The sequence below is a fragment of the Pseudophryne corroboree genome, chromosome 1, assembly GCF_028390025.1.
Source record: "Pseudophryne corroboree isolate aPseCor3 chromosome 1, aPseCor3.hap2, whole genome shotgun sequence".
In the NCBI taxonomy this organism is placed as follows: Eukaryota; Metazoa; Chordata; class Amphibia; order Anura; family Myobatrachidae; genus Pseudophryne; species Pseudophryne corroboree.
This window is the reverse complement of record NC_086444.1, coordinates 747,009,840-747,026,768: the sequence shown is the minus strand read 5'-3', so window position 1 is coordinate 747,026,768 and position 16,929 is coordinate 747,009,840. Positions and strand designations below refer to the sequence as shown.

The 16,929-nt window shown below is 40.6% G+C and overlaps 1 protein-coding gene across 2 annotated transcripts in view; it reads left to right on the top strand.

Annotated features, from left to right (window-relative positions):
- Window positions 1-16,929, top strand: part of NRTN (neurturin) — a 221,881-nt gene that overhangs the window by 202,526 nt on the left and 2,426 nt on the right. The gene's annotated exons all lie outside the window — the stretch shown is intronic.

Below are 16,929 nucleotides of genomic sequence, written 5' to 3'. Positions count from 1 at the left end.
AACTTTTATGAACGTGCTGTTTAAACAGCATACAATGTATCTAAAATGCAGATCGGATATCTTAAGTGAAAGAGGCTCTTTACAGAGAGCAACAATTGATTCTGACACTGGCGTCCCAGTGTGGAATCATATAAAATGTCCACAGATGGCTCCACAATATGAAATTATTAGAAGCAAAGCAAACGGTAATAATTACCCCCGTGCTGATTCCTGAGATGTAATGCAGAGTCCTGTATGCATTTGCACGAGGAGAATGTAAAGATTTGTAGTTGCTGCCACAATGGTAATTAGAGGACAGACTTGCTGGAATACTTATTCTCCGTTGTAATAGCCGTCAGTTGACCATCAGATGATGACATATAGGGAGTTTCCCAGCAAGGGACGTGATCCGTATGGCTATCGGTAACAGCATGAAACGGCAAAGCCGCTGATGGCTGGCGCCGCACTGGTCTCACAGCGGAGATCCGTCTATATCCAGCTGATCGCAGCGGGATTCTGATGTAGAAATGCCGTTAGCAACTGGACTCCCTTTAACCTCACTGCGGAGGTATGATTCCTGTAGGTCACTTGGCTTAGATGTGGACGGAACCGGAGTATCAGGACCGAGATGGTAGGAGCCCGTCTGTGGAGTAACAGATATCTACTGCACTGAACTCGTAGAAAGGGGCGTCAACGCGTTTCGTCTCCTAGCAACGGAGACTTCCTCAAGACGAATACCTTGCTACTGGGAGATGCAGCATTTATACCTAACTGATTGTGTAAATTGAATCTGGTGTGTCAATTAGTAATCAAACACGCAGTAGGCAAAATCCTAATTACACAAATATCTAAAACAAAATAAAGAGCAAGAATAACTCACAATTAAAATAAAATAAACATAAAAGGTCAGCAGAGCATTGAGTCAATAGTGTTATATCATCAATTGGGTAAATACAAGGCAGTAAAGAATCATAAAAGATCTGTCTTTATGTATTTAAACTTAATCAAGTCTAAATTAACACAACCAATCTAAAACCAGAGAGGGAAAGATAGTCATGCTTTAACCCTCTCTGTACTGAAACAGACGATTTAGAATTGATGTGAATCTGTTGTGTTACACAAAATCTCCAGTTTCTCTAACAACTAATATAGGTGTTAGTACAATTCCTAACAGCTACAATCCAAATGAAAACGATCTATTTATTTGCTAATTAATTTAATAGATAAGATCTCAATTCTACTATCTTACAGCCTTATCTAGGCAAACATTACAAAAAATTTATGGTGGTGCCGACAACACAAATTATTGGTGTGAAATTATATGATTCCACTAGATTAATTTATAAGCGTATATTCAACCATATATCTATCTTAAACAATTATACAAATACGCATATATAGAAGTTACATGCATATAGGTATAAATATGTGTTCAGTATTATTTTATATTTGGGATGAAGCAATGACACTAAATCAATATAATCATGATTGAATTTATTAGGTCACTCTAATATAAGCATGAATTATAAATAAAGTGAGAAATATCTATTCGAAACCCTATCAATATAAATTGATATTAGTAACCATGCCAATGGGAAGGATCTTTGAATACAGCGTAAAGAATCAAAAATAAAAACTGATAAGAAGCAGACAGGTCAAATTGAGGGCTGACATGTGTCCTCATAAGATATAGATGTATAAGACCCCGAAAGGAACCTAAATAAACCTATAAAGCTATAGATACCCCAAAAAGGAAAAGAACTGATAAAAATTGGACTTTTTAGATGACATGGAAAGTCATTAGCACAGAACAGGACACACATACATATACATAATTCTATATTTTTATATAAGTGCAAGTATCTATAAATATGAACATCCTAAATTAATCCAGACAGGTGTAATCTAGGGCTTCATTTAGACCTTTAGGATGCAACGTATCTAACTTGAAGATCCATGATGATTCTCCTAAACAAAGTTTACGAAATCTGTCCCCCCCTCCTTTGGTGCTGGAAAATTGTTCCAAACCCATTACTGTCAAAGAAGATGGATCGCCATTATGTACTCTCGAAAAATGGCGTGATACACTGTGGGTTTGTAATTTTTTAATGATATTTAATCTATGTTCTCTAAACCTTGATTTAAGGGATCGGTAAGTTCTCCCTATATATTGAAGAGAGCATGAACACTGCAATGCATATACACAGTATTCAGAATCACAATTAATGAACTGTTTGATTTGAAAGGAGTTCCCATTAACAGTAGATACAATAGATGACATTTTATTTCTCATATGTTTACAAGTGAGACAGATTTGTTTGTTACAACGATAATTACCCAAAGGTTTAGTTGGTAACCAGAAAGGATTTTTTCCCGGGATAGCTGGTTTGAGGAAGCTGGGTGCTAACATTTCTTTCAGGTTGGTATTTCTCCTAAATATAACTAGAGGCTTATCAGCTAAACATTTGTTTAAAACTGGATCTTGTTTAATTAATTGATAATTTGTTTGAACTATTTTTTTGATGGCATTAGATTGTTTATTAAACTTAGAAATGAATGTAATTGACTCCCTCATTGGGACCTTATCTTCCATATGATTAACCTGCTTTTTCTTTGACTTATCTATTTTTGGTGATGAATTCTCATTCCCTAGAAGGGAATTTGCATATATTCTAGATTCTTCTAACATGTACAATGGGTATCCTCTTTCCTGAAACTGTTTTAATAAAGTTTCAACTTGTAAGAGGAAAGCTGAATCCAACGAGCAATTACGTCTTAATCTAATGATTTGATTATTTGGAATGTTTTTGACCCATGGTCTATAATGACCACTTGTAAAATGTAAAAAATTTCCTGATCCTACTGGTTTACTGTAGTTGGTTGAAATAATTTTATTGTTGGCTATAGAAAAGGTGACATCAAGGAAGTTTATTGATGCTAAATCAAAATTGTGAGTAAATTTGAGATTAAAGGAATTTTTATTCAAAAAATTAACAAAATCAAGTGCTTTTTGAAAACCCCCATTCCAAATAATAAATAAATCGTCAATGTAACGGCCATAGAGGACCAGGTTCTCTCTATACGGGCCGCTCCAGATGTATTCTTCCTCGAAGCGGCCCATATAGAGGTTGGCAAAACTTGGTGCAAACCTGGTCCCCATGGCCGTTCCAAGACGCTGTAAATAATAGTGATCTTCAAATAAAAAATAATTATGTGTAAGGATAAACAATATGGCTTGTAAAACAAAGTCACGTCGTCCTTGGGTGATGTTAGAATCTCTATCCAAATAATATTTGACTGAATCAATTCCCTTATCATGAGGTATATTGGTGTAAAGGTATTGGACATCCAGGGTAAGGAAACCCCACCCATTAGTCCAATCCCTACCCACAGTTTGTTGTAAAATACATTGGGTATCTTTAACATAAGATTTCAAGGAAACGACGTGACTCTGTAAATGATAATCAACAAAATGTGATAAATTAGAAGTGAGTGATTCTACTCCCGAAATAATAGGTCTCTCAGGTGGATGTGACAAATCTTTATGTATTTTTGGTAAGTGATAAAAAATTGGAGTGACAGGGTGTGAGGGTAACAAAAAATAATATTCGTCCTCTGATATCACGTTTTCATTTTTGGCCTCTAGCAGGATGTCTTTAAATGCTGATGTGTAGGGGGTAGTGGGGTTAGACTGCAAGACCTGGTAGTAGTTCGTATCCTTAAGCTGTCTATGTGCTTCTTCTACATAGTCAGCCCGGTTCTGCAGAACTATCGCCCCCCCTTTATCCGCCTGTTTTATAACCAGAGAAGGATCTTTCTGGAAGATTTTTATTGCATTCCTTTCTGCTTTAGTAAGATTCTGTGTATGATACACAGTGGACTTTCTTTTATTCCTCTCTGTCTTTTGGCATAGGGTTTTGAAATCCTGAAGAGTTTTATTGTAAAAAACAGTTACTGCAGCACTCTTTTGTTCTAATGGAAAGAAATTTGATTTCTTTTTAAACTTTGGGAGTGTGCATTCTGAATTGTTTATGGAACTATCAAATACTTTTACCTCTGTATTATTACTTTCCTGAAACAATTCCTCTAGGGTAAGCAAACCCTCTTTGTCTGTATTATCTAAGATGATAGGATGAATATCCTCATTAGGATGATGTCTATTTAGACATTTGATAGCAAAGTACCGCTTCCTACACAAATCACGGGTAAATTTATTTAAATCTACAAATAACTAAAAAATATTGGGTTCTTTGTTAGGAACAAAATTCAAACCTTTCTTTAAAAGACGTGTTTGGTCATTGGTTAGAACATGGGATGTAAGATTAACAATCCCCTTAGTGTCTATCTGTATCTCGCTTTTCTGAGACCTCTTTCTTCCACCTCTACATCCTCGTATTCTCTGTTTCTTTTTGGGGTATGAATCAACAGAGGTTTGTAAGGATTGGGGTGGTGGTGGGGGTTTAGTCTGGAAAAATCCCCTGAGTAATTGGGACGTTCATCCTCAACTCTATAACTGTTCTGAAAATGTTCCCGATCTTTATTCATATTTCTATATTTGAAAGACGGACTGTTTGCCCTAGTTTGTCTAGGTGAGCGATAGAATGTTCGTACTTTAGTTTGTACATTGCTCCGAGGGGATCTATAACTAGGATTACTAGTAAGAGAATTTGTGTATCCTGTACTAGTGTTTGATACCTTCTGTTTATTGTAAGACCGGATCTTATTTGATCTGTAGTCTTCTTGATCTCTAGACCACTTCTTTTTCTTATTGTATATAAGATCCTTTTCAAATCTTTCTACTCTTGAGTTGACCTGTTCGTCTCTTTCTTTGAAAGAGGGCTGTTCCCTAAATCTTAGGAGGTCATCCTTGACCTTTTCTATTTTAGTTACCGTATGGTCTACTTTTTCATTTCTATAGGTCACAAGGAGTCTCATAAGAGAGAGGGAGCACCCATCTAAGATCTCATCCCATTGTTTTTGGAGGTTGGGATTATCAATAATTGAAAGATGTTTAAACACCCTTAAACCTCTGGGGACGATTTTTGCATCTATATATTTCTGCAAGGAAATGCTATCCCACCAATTACGCATCTCATCTTTTAACAGATCTTCCAACTAATAAAATAATTTATTCATGTCAGGATTAGAATTGGTTAACACAGTTTCATTTATTTCACCATGGGTAAACGTGGATAAATATTGATCACGTCTGTTCTTCCTATCATTATAACTCCTAAATTCTGCCATGGTAGACTGCACAATTTTGTAAATAAAGCTGCCAGAAATAACCAAAAAACTTAGCATGAAAAATTATATGTACATACAGCTAGAGATAAATCTCAAACTGTATATATATCTGGCGCTAAAATGCAATGTATGGTAATAATTTACCAGATGGTGATCAGTAAAAATCGTGACCTTTAGGGCTGCTGAGCAAAACAGCTGGTTAGGCTGAACAACTAATTGAAGTACAAAGAAGGAAGAAATGCTCTGCGCACCAAAAATCACTTGGAATTAATTAATTAATTAATTAAGTGCAGTCTAGCAAGGAGAATGATTGACTCAATGAAGCTTGACCTTTTTTATAAAGAAAAATATTTTATAAAACAGTTAATGACACAGAACAAAGTATATGAGACAAACAGTACATATATATATATAGCAGTATAAAAACCGGAGGTTTTCACCTCTTGCAAGTGTAAACAAAAACACTGTATCTAACTTTTATGAACGTGCTGTTTAAACAGCATACAATGTATCTAAAATGCAGATCGGATATCTTAAGTGAAAGAGGCTCTTTACAGAGAGCAACAATTGATTCTGACACTGGCGTCCCAGTGTGGAATCATATAAAATGTCCACAGATGGCTCCACAATATGAAATTATTAGAAGCAAAGCAAACGGTAATAATTACCCCCGTGCTGATTCCTGAGATGTAATGCAGAGTCCTGTATGCATTTGCACGAGGAGAATGTAAAGATTTGTAGTTGCTGCCACAATGGTAATTAGAGGACAGACTTGCTGGAATACTTATTCTCCGTTGTAATAGCCGTCAGTTGACCATCAGATGATGACATATAGGGAGTTTCCCAGCAAGGGACGTGATCCGTATGGCTATCGGTAACAGCATGAAACGGCAAAGCCGCTGATGGCTGGCGCCGCACTGGTCTCACAGCGGAGATCCGTCTATATCCAGCTGATCGCAGCGGGATTCTGATGTAGAAATGCCGTTAGCAACTGGACTCCCTTTAACCTCACTGCGGAGGTATGATTCCTGTAGGTCACTTGGCTTAGATGTGGACGGAACCGGAGTATCAGGACCGAGATGGTATGAGCCCGTCTGTGGAGTAACAGATATCTACTGCACTGAACTCGTAGAAAGGGGCGTCAACGCGTTTCGTCTCCTAGCAACGGAGACTTCCTCAAGACGAATACCTTGCTACTGGGAGATGCAGCATTTATACCTAACTGATTGTGTAAATTGAATCTGGTGTGTCAATTAGTAATCAAACACGCAGTAGGCAAAATCCTAATTACACAAATATCTAAAACAAAATAAAGAGCAAGAATAACTCACAATTAAAATAAAATAAACATAAAAGGTCAGCAGAGCATTGAGTCAATAGTGTTATATCATCAATTGGGTAAATACAAGGCAGTAAAGAATCATAAAAGATCTGTCTTTATGTATTTAAACTTAATCAAGTCTAAATTAACACAACCAATCTAAAACCAGAGAGGGAAAGATAGTCATGCTTTAACCCTCTCTGTACTGAAACAGACGATTTAGAATTGATGTGAATCTGTTGTGTTACACAAAATCTCCAGTTTCTCTAACAACTAATATAGGTGTTAGTACAATTCCTAACAGCTACAATCAAAATGAAAACTATCTATTTATTTGCTAATTAATTTAATAGATAAGATCTCAATTCTACTATCTTACAGCCTTATCTAGGCAAACATTACAAAGAATTTATGGTGGTGCCGACAACACAAATTATTGGTGTGAAATTATATGATTCCACTAGATTAATTTATAAGCGTATATTCAACCATATATCTATCTTAAACAATTATACAAATACGCATATATAGAAGTTACATGCATATAGGTATAAATATGTGTTCAGTATTATTTTATATTTGGGATGAAGCAATGACACTAAATCAATATACTCATGATTGAATTTATTAGGTCACTCTAATATAAGCATGAATTATAAATAAATTGAGAAATATCTATTCGAAACCCTATCAATATAAATTGATATTAGTAACCATGCCAATGGGAAGGATCTTTGAATACAGCGTAAAGAATCAAAAATAAAAACTGATAAGAAGCAGACAGGTCAAATTGAGGGCTGACATGTGTCCTCATAAGATATAGATGTATAAGACCCCGAAAGGAACCTAAATAAACCTATAAAGCTATAGATACCCCAAAAAGGAAAAGAACTGATAAAAATTGGACTTTTTAGATGACATGGAAAGTCATTAGCACAGAACAGGACACACATACATATACATAATTCTATATTTTTATATAAGTGCAAGTATCTATAAATATGAACATCCTAAATTAATCCAGACAGGTTAATTATTACCGTTTGCTTTGCTTCTAATAATTTCATATCGTGGAGCCATCTGTGGACATTTTATATGATTCCACACTGGGACGCCAGTGTCAGAATCAATTGTTGCTCTCTGTAAAGAGCCTCTTTCACTTAAGATATCCGATCTGCATTTTAGATACATTGTATGCTGTTTAAAAAGCACGTTCATAAAAGTTAGATACAGTGTTTTTGTTTACACTTGCAAGAGGTGAAAACCTCCGGTTTTTATACTGCTATATATATATATGTACTGTTTGTCTCATATACTTTGTTCTGTGTCATTAACTGTTTTATAAAATATTTTTCTTTATAAAAAAGGTCAAGCTTCATTGAGTCAATCATTCTCCTTGCTAGACTGCACTTAATTAATTAATTAATTAATTCCAAGTGATTTTTGGTGCGCAGAGCATTTCTTCCTTCATTGTGCCCTTCTGCTGCAAGCAGTCTCTTCCGTGTTGCACCCCTACCCCCTCCAAAGGGCTTACGAGGCATATGGCAGGCCCAGGTGATATAGGGGGCATGGCCAAATCCAGGAGACATGGAGGGGGAATTTCCCCTCCTCTACAGATGACCCAGACCAGGTAAATGGTACCCATTCTAAACCTCTCCCCAACCCCTGCACTCCTAAACATTAGAGTGAATTCAATTCAACCTTGTGCCCACTTTTGGATTACCGCGGGTATGTGTGCTCCCAATACCTGTGGGATCCAACATTTAAAAAAAGCATTTAGGGTTTTCAGCTCTGAAAACCCTGTAGTGTGTGAAAAAAAAATGCTCACTGGTCTGGTGGTCTCTGATGGTCACCTTGACTCCCAGTGGTCTCCCCTTCATCTTTACACTGGGAAGGGTGCTGCCCGGAGGTGAGGGGGCTGCTGGGAGGGGAGGTGGCTGCTGGGCGATTTAGGGGGTTATTCAGAGATGAACGCAGCTCACTGCATACAAACAGATCTGTGGTCATCTCTGCACATGCTGGGGGCTGCCCAGTATATGTAAGGCCGCCCCCCCCCCCTCCAAAGCGTCCGCAATTAGATTAAGGAGGCATCGGATTTAAGGTTGACCACTGGCAGTGGACATTTTTTTTCGAAGCAGCTACGTGTGACATCACGCAGCCGCCCTGAAAACGGTCCCAGCCCACCCCCGTCCTCCCAGCTACTGCCTCCAGAGGGGGGGAGGGGGGGGTCACTCACACACCGGAGGTTCACACACACTCACACATATTTACACACTCACACACACTCACTCACACACATACAGGAGCTGCTGCAGGAGCCCGGATCCCGATGCTGGAGGAGAAGACACAGCTTTAGGAGGTGAATAATTACTGACAAATTAATATAATTGGAAACTTCCAATTGCTTAATTAGGCCTCGGGGGTGTCGCAAGGGTGCCAGAATAAGTCCCGATGATTTTTTCTAAAAATAAATATTTTAAGGAAGATCAGACTTATTCTGAGAGTGTGAGAAAAGAGCTGCAGTGTTTCTAGAGAAATAATTGCATCTCATTTTCAGTCCTCTTATTGAATAGGAAAGACTCAGACTCTTAGCGCAGCCGGCAGAGAGGAGGGTGCCTGAATGGAGGAAGCTGCACACGGGCCTCCTTCTCTCTTAAAGCACCCCTGGGCAGGATGTACTATGCATAGCATGCACAAAGCAATGCATCCCACCAGGCCCGCCATCAGGGGGGTGCTGCGGGCACAGATGTCCCGGGCCCAGCCTCTCTGACAGAGAGGAGAGGGCCTGGGCCGCTCATGCCGCCGTCCGCCGCCGCAATGCTCCGCCCACTTTTCAGTACAGAGTTCTGGCTGTCAAAGGAGGGGGAGAGGACGCTGAAAGCTTCTATTGTAAATGTCCCTCCAAAAATGTCCACCTCCTCAGTGGAGACAGTTATTAAAGAAACTAGAGGTGGCTCCTCTAGGATCTTTAATAACTGTCTCCTCTAAGGCGGCAACCATTTTGAGCGACCATACACAGACTTTTCAATAGAAGCTTGCAGCTACTCTCCCCTCTCTTGTGACAGTGCCAGATCTTGGTCATGAGAAGGGGCGGAGCTACATGAAATGGAGGGGCCGGAGCTACATGGGACAAGGCTGCTACATCTTCGGCCAGCCTCTGATGGGTAAATTGAGGGAGAGTAAGTGGGAGAGAGAAAGTGTGTGTGTGTGTGTATATATATGTATTTTGTATGGTTTTATATACAGTGGGGATTGAAAGTTTGGGCACCCCAGGCAAAAATTCATTTTAATGTGCAAAAAGAAGCCAAGGAAAGATGGAAAAATCTCCAAAAGGCATCAAATTACAGATTAGACATTCTTATAACATGTCAAAAAACGTTTGATTTTATTTCCATCATTTGCACTTTTAAAAGAACAGAAAACAGAAAATGGCGTCTTCAAAAGTTTGAGCACCCTGCAGAGTTAATACCTTGTACTGCCCCCTTTGGCAAGTATCACAGCTTGTAAACGCTTTTTGTAGCCAGCCAAGAGTCTTTCAATTCTTGTTTGAGGTATCTTTGCCCATTCTTCCTTACAAAAGTCTTCCAGTTCTTTGAGATTCCTGGGCTGTCTGTGACGCACTGCTCTTTTAAGGTCTATCCATAGATTTTCAATTATGTTGAGGTCAGGAGATTGTGAAGGCCATGGCAAAACCTTCAGTTTACGCCTCTTGAGGCGTGCTGGATTTTGAGGTGTGTTTAGGATCATTATCCATTTGTAGAAGCCAGCCTCTCTTTAACTTCAGCTTTTTCACAGATGGCATCAAGTTAGCGTCCAAAATTTGCTGGAATCTTATTGAATCAATTTTTACTTCTACTCGTGAAATGTTCCCTGTGCCACTGGCTGCAATACAACCCCAAAGCATGATTGATCCACCCCCATGCTTAACAGTTGGACAGAGGTTCTTTTCATTAAATTCTCTGCCCTTCCTTCTCCAAACGTACCTTTGCTCATTCCGGCCAAAAAGTTCGATTTTAACCTCATCGGTCCACAGAACTTTATTCCAAAATGCATCAGGCTTGTCTATATGTTCATTTGCAAACTTCAAACGCTGATTTTTGTGGTGAGGACGTAGAAGAGGTTTTCTTCTGATGACTCTTCCATGAAGACCGTATTTGTACAAGTATCTCTTTATAGTGGAATAGTGTACCACAACTCCAGTGTCTGCCAGATCTTCCTGGAGGGATCGTGCAGTCAAATGTGGATTTTGACTTGCTTTTCTCACAATCCTGCGAGCTGTTCTGTCTGATATTTTTCTTGGTCTTCCAGATCTTGCTTTAACTTCCACTGTTCCTGATGACTGTCATTTCTTAATTACATTCCGAACAGAGGATATGGGCATCTGATAACGCTTTGCTATCTTCTTATAGCCTTCTCCTGCTATGTGAGAGTCAACTATTCTTAGTTTCAGTGTTCTACACAACTGCTTAGAGGAACCCATGGTGCTGATTGTTGGAGCAAGGTCAGATGAGTCTGGGCTTTTAAAACCTTTGAGATTGACATCACCTGGTCTTTCCAGACGATGATTGAGAACAATCCATGACACTGCCAGGTCTCAGCTGTCCAAAGGGGGCAGTACAAGGTATTAACTCTGCAGGGTGCCCAAACCTTTGAAGACGCCATTTTTTGTTTTCTGTTCTTTTGAAAGTGTAAATGATGAAAATAAAATCAAACTTTTTTTGACATGTTATAAGAATGTCTAATCTGTAATTTGATGCCTTTTGGAGATTTTTCCATCTTTCCTTGGCTTCTTTTTGCACATTAAAATTAATTTTTGCCTGGGGTGCCCAAACTTTCAATCCCCACTGTATATATATATATATATATATATATATAATAGATTTTTCTTAATTTATGTATTTGTTTATTTGGGGGGGAAGCTGCCTATTTTGCGAGTCCCGGGCCCCAGAATTTCTGAAGGCGGCCCTGCATCCCACCACTTATCGGGTACATAACACCGTTAATAATACCGGTATGTACATAGAAATGCAGGTAAAATTGCAACGTACAGCTCACCCGATAAGAGTTGTCTTTTGCGATAGAAAGACTTCTGGGTTTATGTCCTGGGAGTCCTTCTGCGCATGTGCAGAATGACACGCGCCACCACAGGGAATACTAGGAGGGATCCAATTGGGGAAAAAAGAAGCTCATAGACTTCCATTGGACCGATGGCATTACTCATTGGGTCCAAGCTCCAGAATGTATTGCTTTCTGGAGCTTGGTACATATGGAAATGTGGCCAAAAGGCGGAAAACTGCATTTTCTGAGTTTTGGACACATTTTCAGGCTCAGTACATCCCTTCCTCAGTTTTTTAGCCTGTCCTAGAAAAGCCATACTTGTCAACTGTCCCTGAATGTCAGGTAGACTCCCTGAAATACTGGTGATCTCCCTGACCCCCGAAAGAGTCCTGAAAATCTCCCTGAAGCAGGGGATATTTGCTCAGAGATGTGCATTGCATTACAGGGGATATGTGAAGAAAAACCTGGTGTAAAGGCGAGAGTTAGAGTAATTTATGATGTTAGAAAATAGCTTGGGACCCCCTCATCTAGTTGGATGGGGGGTATTTTGAGCGACCATACACTTAGCATGCATGTGATGATAGGAGCGCTGTGAGGGAGCACTCCAGCAAAGATGATCAGCTTAAGCAGAGTAGTGTAACACTGTTAACTGATGACATATCTGAGCGTCGGACAGTCTTTCAATCTCAATTTGCTGTGTCTGAGGTGAGGGAGTGGGGCCAGGAGGGCTGATAGGATGGACCCTGCTGTGGGTAACTGTCAGCAGGGGTCATACAAGTAGATGGTGTCCATTGCACGATTATATAAATGATACAGTTAAGAAAATATTCTCTTGTGTATATGACACTTCATTATATTATCATAATCTGTATAAATAGGTTAATGCGACTTTTGATTTACTAATAATCAGTGAATTAATTTTATAGTGATTGAATTTAGTAGTTTTTATATTCAAGGCAGTAGGTTGAGTAGCATCATATACTGGCCATCTTCAACCACTGCTAATAATGCTTTCTATGCTATATCTACACTATTGCAGGGTATACAGTAAATATGCATACTTGATGTATGCCTGACTCATATGCTACTCTTTTAGGGCTTCTGTAGATACATCTGGAGATGCTGACCTTATCACCTATCTCTCCTTCACTCCTTTGTCCTTCTCAGCACAGTTCTTTTCTGGTTTACTTCCTACTTGTCAAATAGCTTCTCTACCTCTGGCACATTCTTACCTCCACTCCCACACCCCTGGGCTTCTCTTAACGTGGCCCTTTGCTTTTCTTACTTTACATCTCTTCTGTTGGTGTACTAGTTTGCTCATTTGGCCTCTAGTGCCACCTATACAATGACAACAGCAAAATCTACTACATAAATATCAACATGGTTAAAACAGAACATTTCAGCTTCCATCCTCCCCTTCCCAGAGTTGTCACCATCCCTAAATCTATGTGTCAGTAACACCATAAGCGCGCTCATTCTTCCAGCCTACTGCCTTGGTTTTGCACGCTATGTTAATTAGCTATGCTAATAGCTTTACATGTCTTGTCATATCCACCAACAATATATTGCTAGAATATAAGCTTATCTTACCCAACATGCAACCAAATTCTTTTCCATCATTATCATCTGTCTTCCCTACTACTTCAACCTCCTTCAACCTTATTTATTCAACATGGTACACTAATACTGATCTTCCTCTATCGCTGCTCCACAGCTGCCACTGTGCAATTCCAGAAACAAGAGCCAATTAGAACCATTTATCTTTACCTACAAAATGATTAACAATAGCACAGACACAGGGCCAGATTAACAAAATGGCAGATGGAGGTCAGCACCAGGTCTCCATATAAAAATAGGCCCATGATCATGATAGCATGATGATGACCAGCCACCAGCTGGCCAGGTTCCCGGCTCTAATCATAAGTATCAAAATTGTATTTATATTTTCCTCAAAAAAGTATGCAATTTTATGCTTTTACATATTTAGGGAGACATTATGGCGGATAGTGTGATAGTGTAACAATGCCCACATGGCACTGGACCTACCCACACATCACTGGTTACAGCTCTTCTGCTGCTCACAATAAGCCCTTGAACATTTTGACCTTAATCTGGTCCTGTATTCCCAAATATATGTCACAACTGAGGGCTGATGCTGACCAGGGGGAAGCCTCAGTTGTAGGGGCTGAGGTATATGTGTACCTGGGAGGCAGTACAGGGTTCTTGGACATGCAGGGAACCTTTTTGAACAAATGCCCGAAGGCGTGACCACGACAACAAGGGAAAGTTCAAAGGTTTTATTAAACACAGTTCAGAGGAATACTGATGACTTGGTACTGGTAATAGGAAACACAGTTCAGAGAAATACTTGGGATCGATGACGGAACACCGATGGTGACTTGGAATTGATGACGGAACACCGATGGTTACTTTGGGATCGTTGGTAAGCTTTGAGTGAAGCTGGGGTTCGCAGATAGAAATGCACTATTGTACTTAGAAGCACAGGTGAAGCATGAAGTGATGCTGGGGATCGCTGGAGAAGAAGCTGGAGAATGGCTACTGGGAAGCCGGAGTTCAGACACAGGTGAATCAGGGTAGACTGTAGAGGGTTAATCACTGGAGTGTCGGGTTACACTGCAGAGTATAATCACCAGGGAGTCAGGCTGTACTGCCGAGAAAGTCCATGGGAGAACTGCACACTGGAATCACTGAAGACAATTGAAACACTGACATCTTTCCACCCCAGGAACAGGATATTTATACCTGCTGGGAAGCAGGGATTGGCTGGCTGATTAACCAGAGACCAGAGTGCAGCTGCTGGAGACAATGAGATGCAGCGTGCTGCACACAGACAGTGCAGATGGAATCCAGGCTTGGAACACTGGGACAGTCTCAGGAGGCATTTGGAAGGTAAACACTGATAAGGAATTACCTAGATCGTGACAGCACCCCCTCCTTTAGGAGTGGCCCCAGGACACTTCTTATAAGTTCTTTACCTGAACAAATGGAAGGATCTAGATTGAATCCTGATGAACTTGAACTGGCTGGGACCAGAGGAGACTGTACCGGATCTATGGACGAGACCAAATTAAGTCCAGACAACCTTGAACCGGTTGAGACCGGCGGAGACTTTAGACCGACGGATAGGACCGGATTAGATCCGAAGGTATTGGAATCGACTGGAACCGAAGGAGGCTGATCCGGACAGACGGATGGGACCGGATTGGGTCCAGAAAAGCTTGAACCGGCTGGGACCGGAGGAGTCTTCGGATTGACGGTTGAATCAGCTGGAACTGAAGGAGTCTTTGGACCTACGGATGGAACCGGATTGGGTCCAGAGATATCGGAATCGGCTGGAACCGAAGGAATCTTCAGACAGACGGATGGAACCGGATTGAGTCTAAAGACAGTTGAATCAGCTGGAACTGAAGGAGTCAGAATCCGGTTAGAACCGGAATGAGTGGTATCCGAGTGTTCAGTTAGACCATCCTGGACCTGGTCCATGCTGGATGCCAACAGGGTGGTGCTCTCTGAAGACGGCAAACAGGAGTTCATAACTGCATCTGTATCACAAAAGTTTCCATCTGGGAACTTGGCTCTGGATACTTCCCTTGGGACTGAAACTTTGGTGACCCCTCCTGGGGTTGATGAATCAGACACCTCTCTCAGGGTTGTTTTCTCCAGCACCCCTCCTGGGGTTGACAGATCAGAAACTCCTTTTTGAAAAGACTCATATGCCCCTACTAGAGCTTGAACATTGGATACCCCTCCTAGGGCTGTAGACACAGACGCCCCTCCTTGGGCTGTAGACACAGACGCCCCTCCTTGGGCTGTAGACACAGATGCCCCACCTTGGGCTGAGTAAAGAGCATCATCATTCCAGGAAAGTTCGGACGCTAGGATCTGGTACTGTACCAGATATTTACCGACTGTTCGTGTCCCCTGACGTAGCCGGAGGATATCAGAGGAGGCAGAGGTCACACGACCTGGTTCATCAAAGATGCGCCTGAAGGTTGCCACGAAATCTGCATATGAAGAGAGCAGGGCATCAGACTTCTCGCATAGAGGTGATACCCAATCGAGGGCGGAGCCACTGAGGAGGAAGATGATGTAAGCAACCTTGGTGTGGTCAGTTGGGAAACTGCCAGGCTGTAACTCAAAATATATCTCACACTGATTTAGGAAACCCCGACAGGCTTTTGGGGAACCATCAAACTTGGCAGGTGTCGGTAAATGGAGACAAGGAGCAGAAACGGGAATGGTGGGTGGGGATACCACCAAAGGTACTGCAGTCGGCACACTGGATGCCCCTGAACCACGGATGGTTACTTGTATTCCATCCAGCCGAGAGGAGAGGTCCTGGAGACAGCGGATCACATGGCCCTGTGCAGTCTCCTGACGTTCAAGGCAGGCTGCAAGTTCTTGCATCGGCCTGGTCGCTTGGACCTGGTCTCCAGCCGTAATCATTAGTATTGCACCAACCAATCACCAGTTGTCCATCAGAAATAGGCTCCCGTCCCCATTCACAAGACTTAGGGCATTTTCTACACACCCATGACACTACCATCATCTTCTCACAAGACAGGGCGGTTCAGTTACTGCCCAGTTGCCACCCCAAAATGCCCAGTTTCACGGATAGACATATCTGGCTAAGTTCTGTACAACTGAATAGAATGAACTCTCATAAATGCATAAATCGGCATCTGTACGTGTGCTGTTTGCAAGAAGTCCCCATTTGCGTCAGTAAATAGAGAAGGATCAGCCCCAGAGACATCAGATAGGAATTATAATCATAGACTTCATTCTGAGTATCACCCTTGAAAAGAATGCAAACATAGTGGATTACTAAATAAAACAGTCAACAGAACACTTATAATAAGACATAAAACTAATGTGTGCCTGGGAGCTCACAGCAACAACATTCATTATAAGTTATTATCCTGAATGAGAGGTTTCTAAGCAATTTAATAATAGTGACTTAATATTTGAACTCACATATGTTCTCACCTGCCATTATCTATTCTGATATGTCTAAAGATGAGCTTTCTTAGAATATTATATGTATTGCATGTCAGCTAAAGAATGTTTGCTGTAAAGGATGGATGGATGTTATTTTGGAATTTAGAAATATTTTAGATTTGTAATAGACAGTGTAATTAATAATATACTTGGTTTCAAAACAACATAGCCACTAATCATGGTTTAAAGTTATTTGTGTATTGTCAGCGTTTAATAAGTTTAATCCTTTGAGTCCAGTTATGGCTCTCTCAGTTCTGTGCATATATATAGTACTCAATTCAATTAGAAGCTAGAGGTGGGTGAGT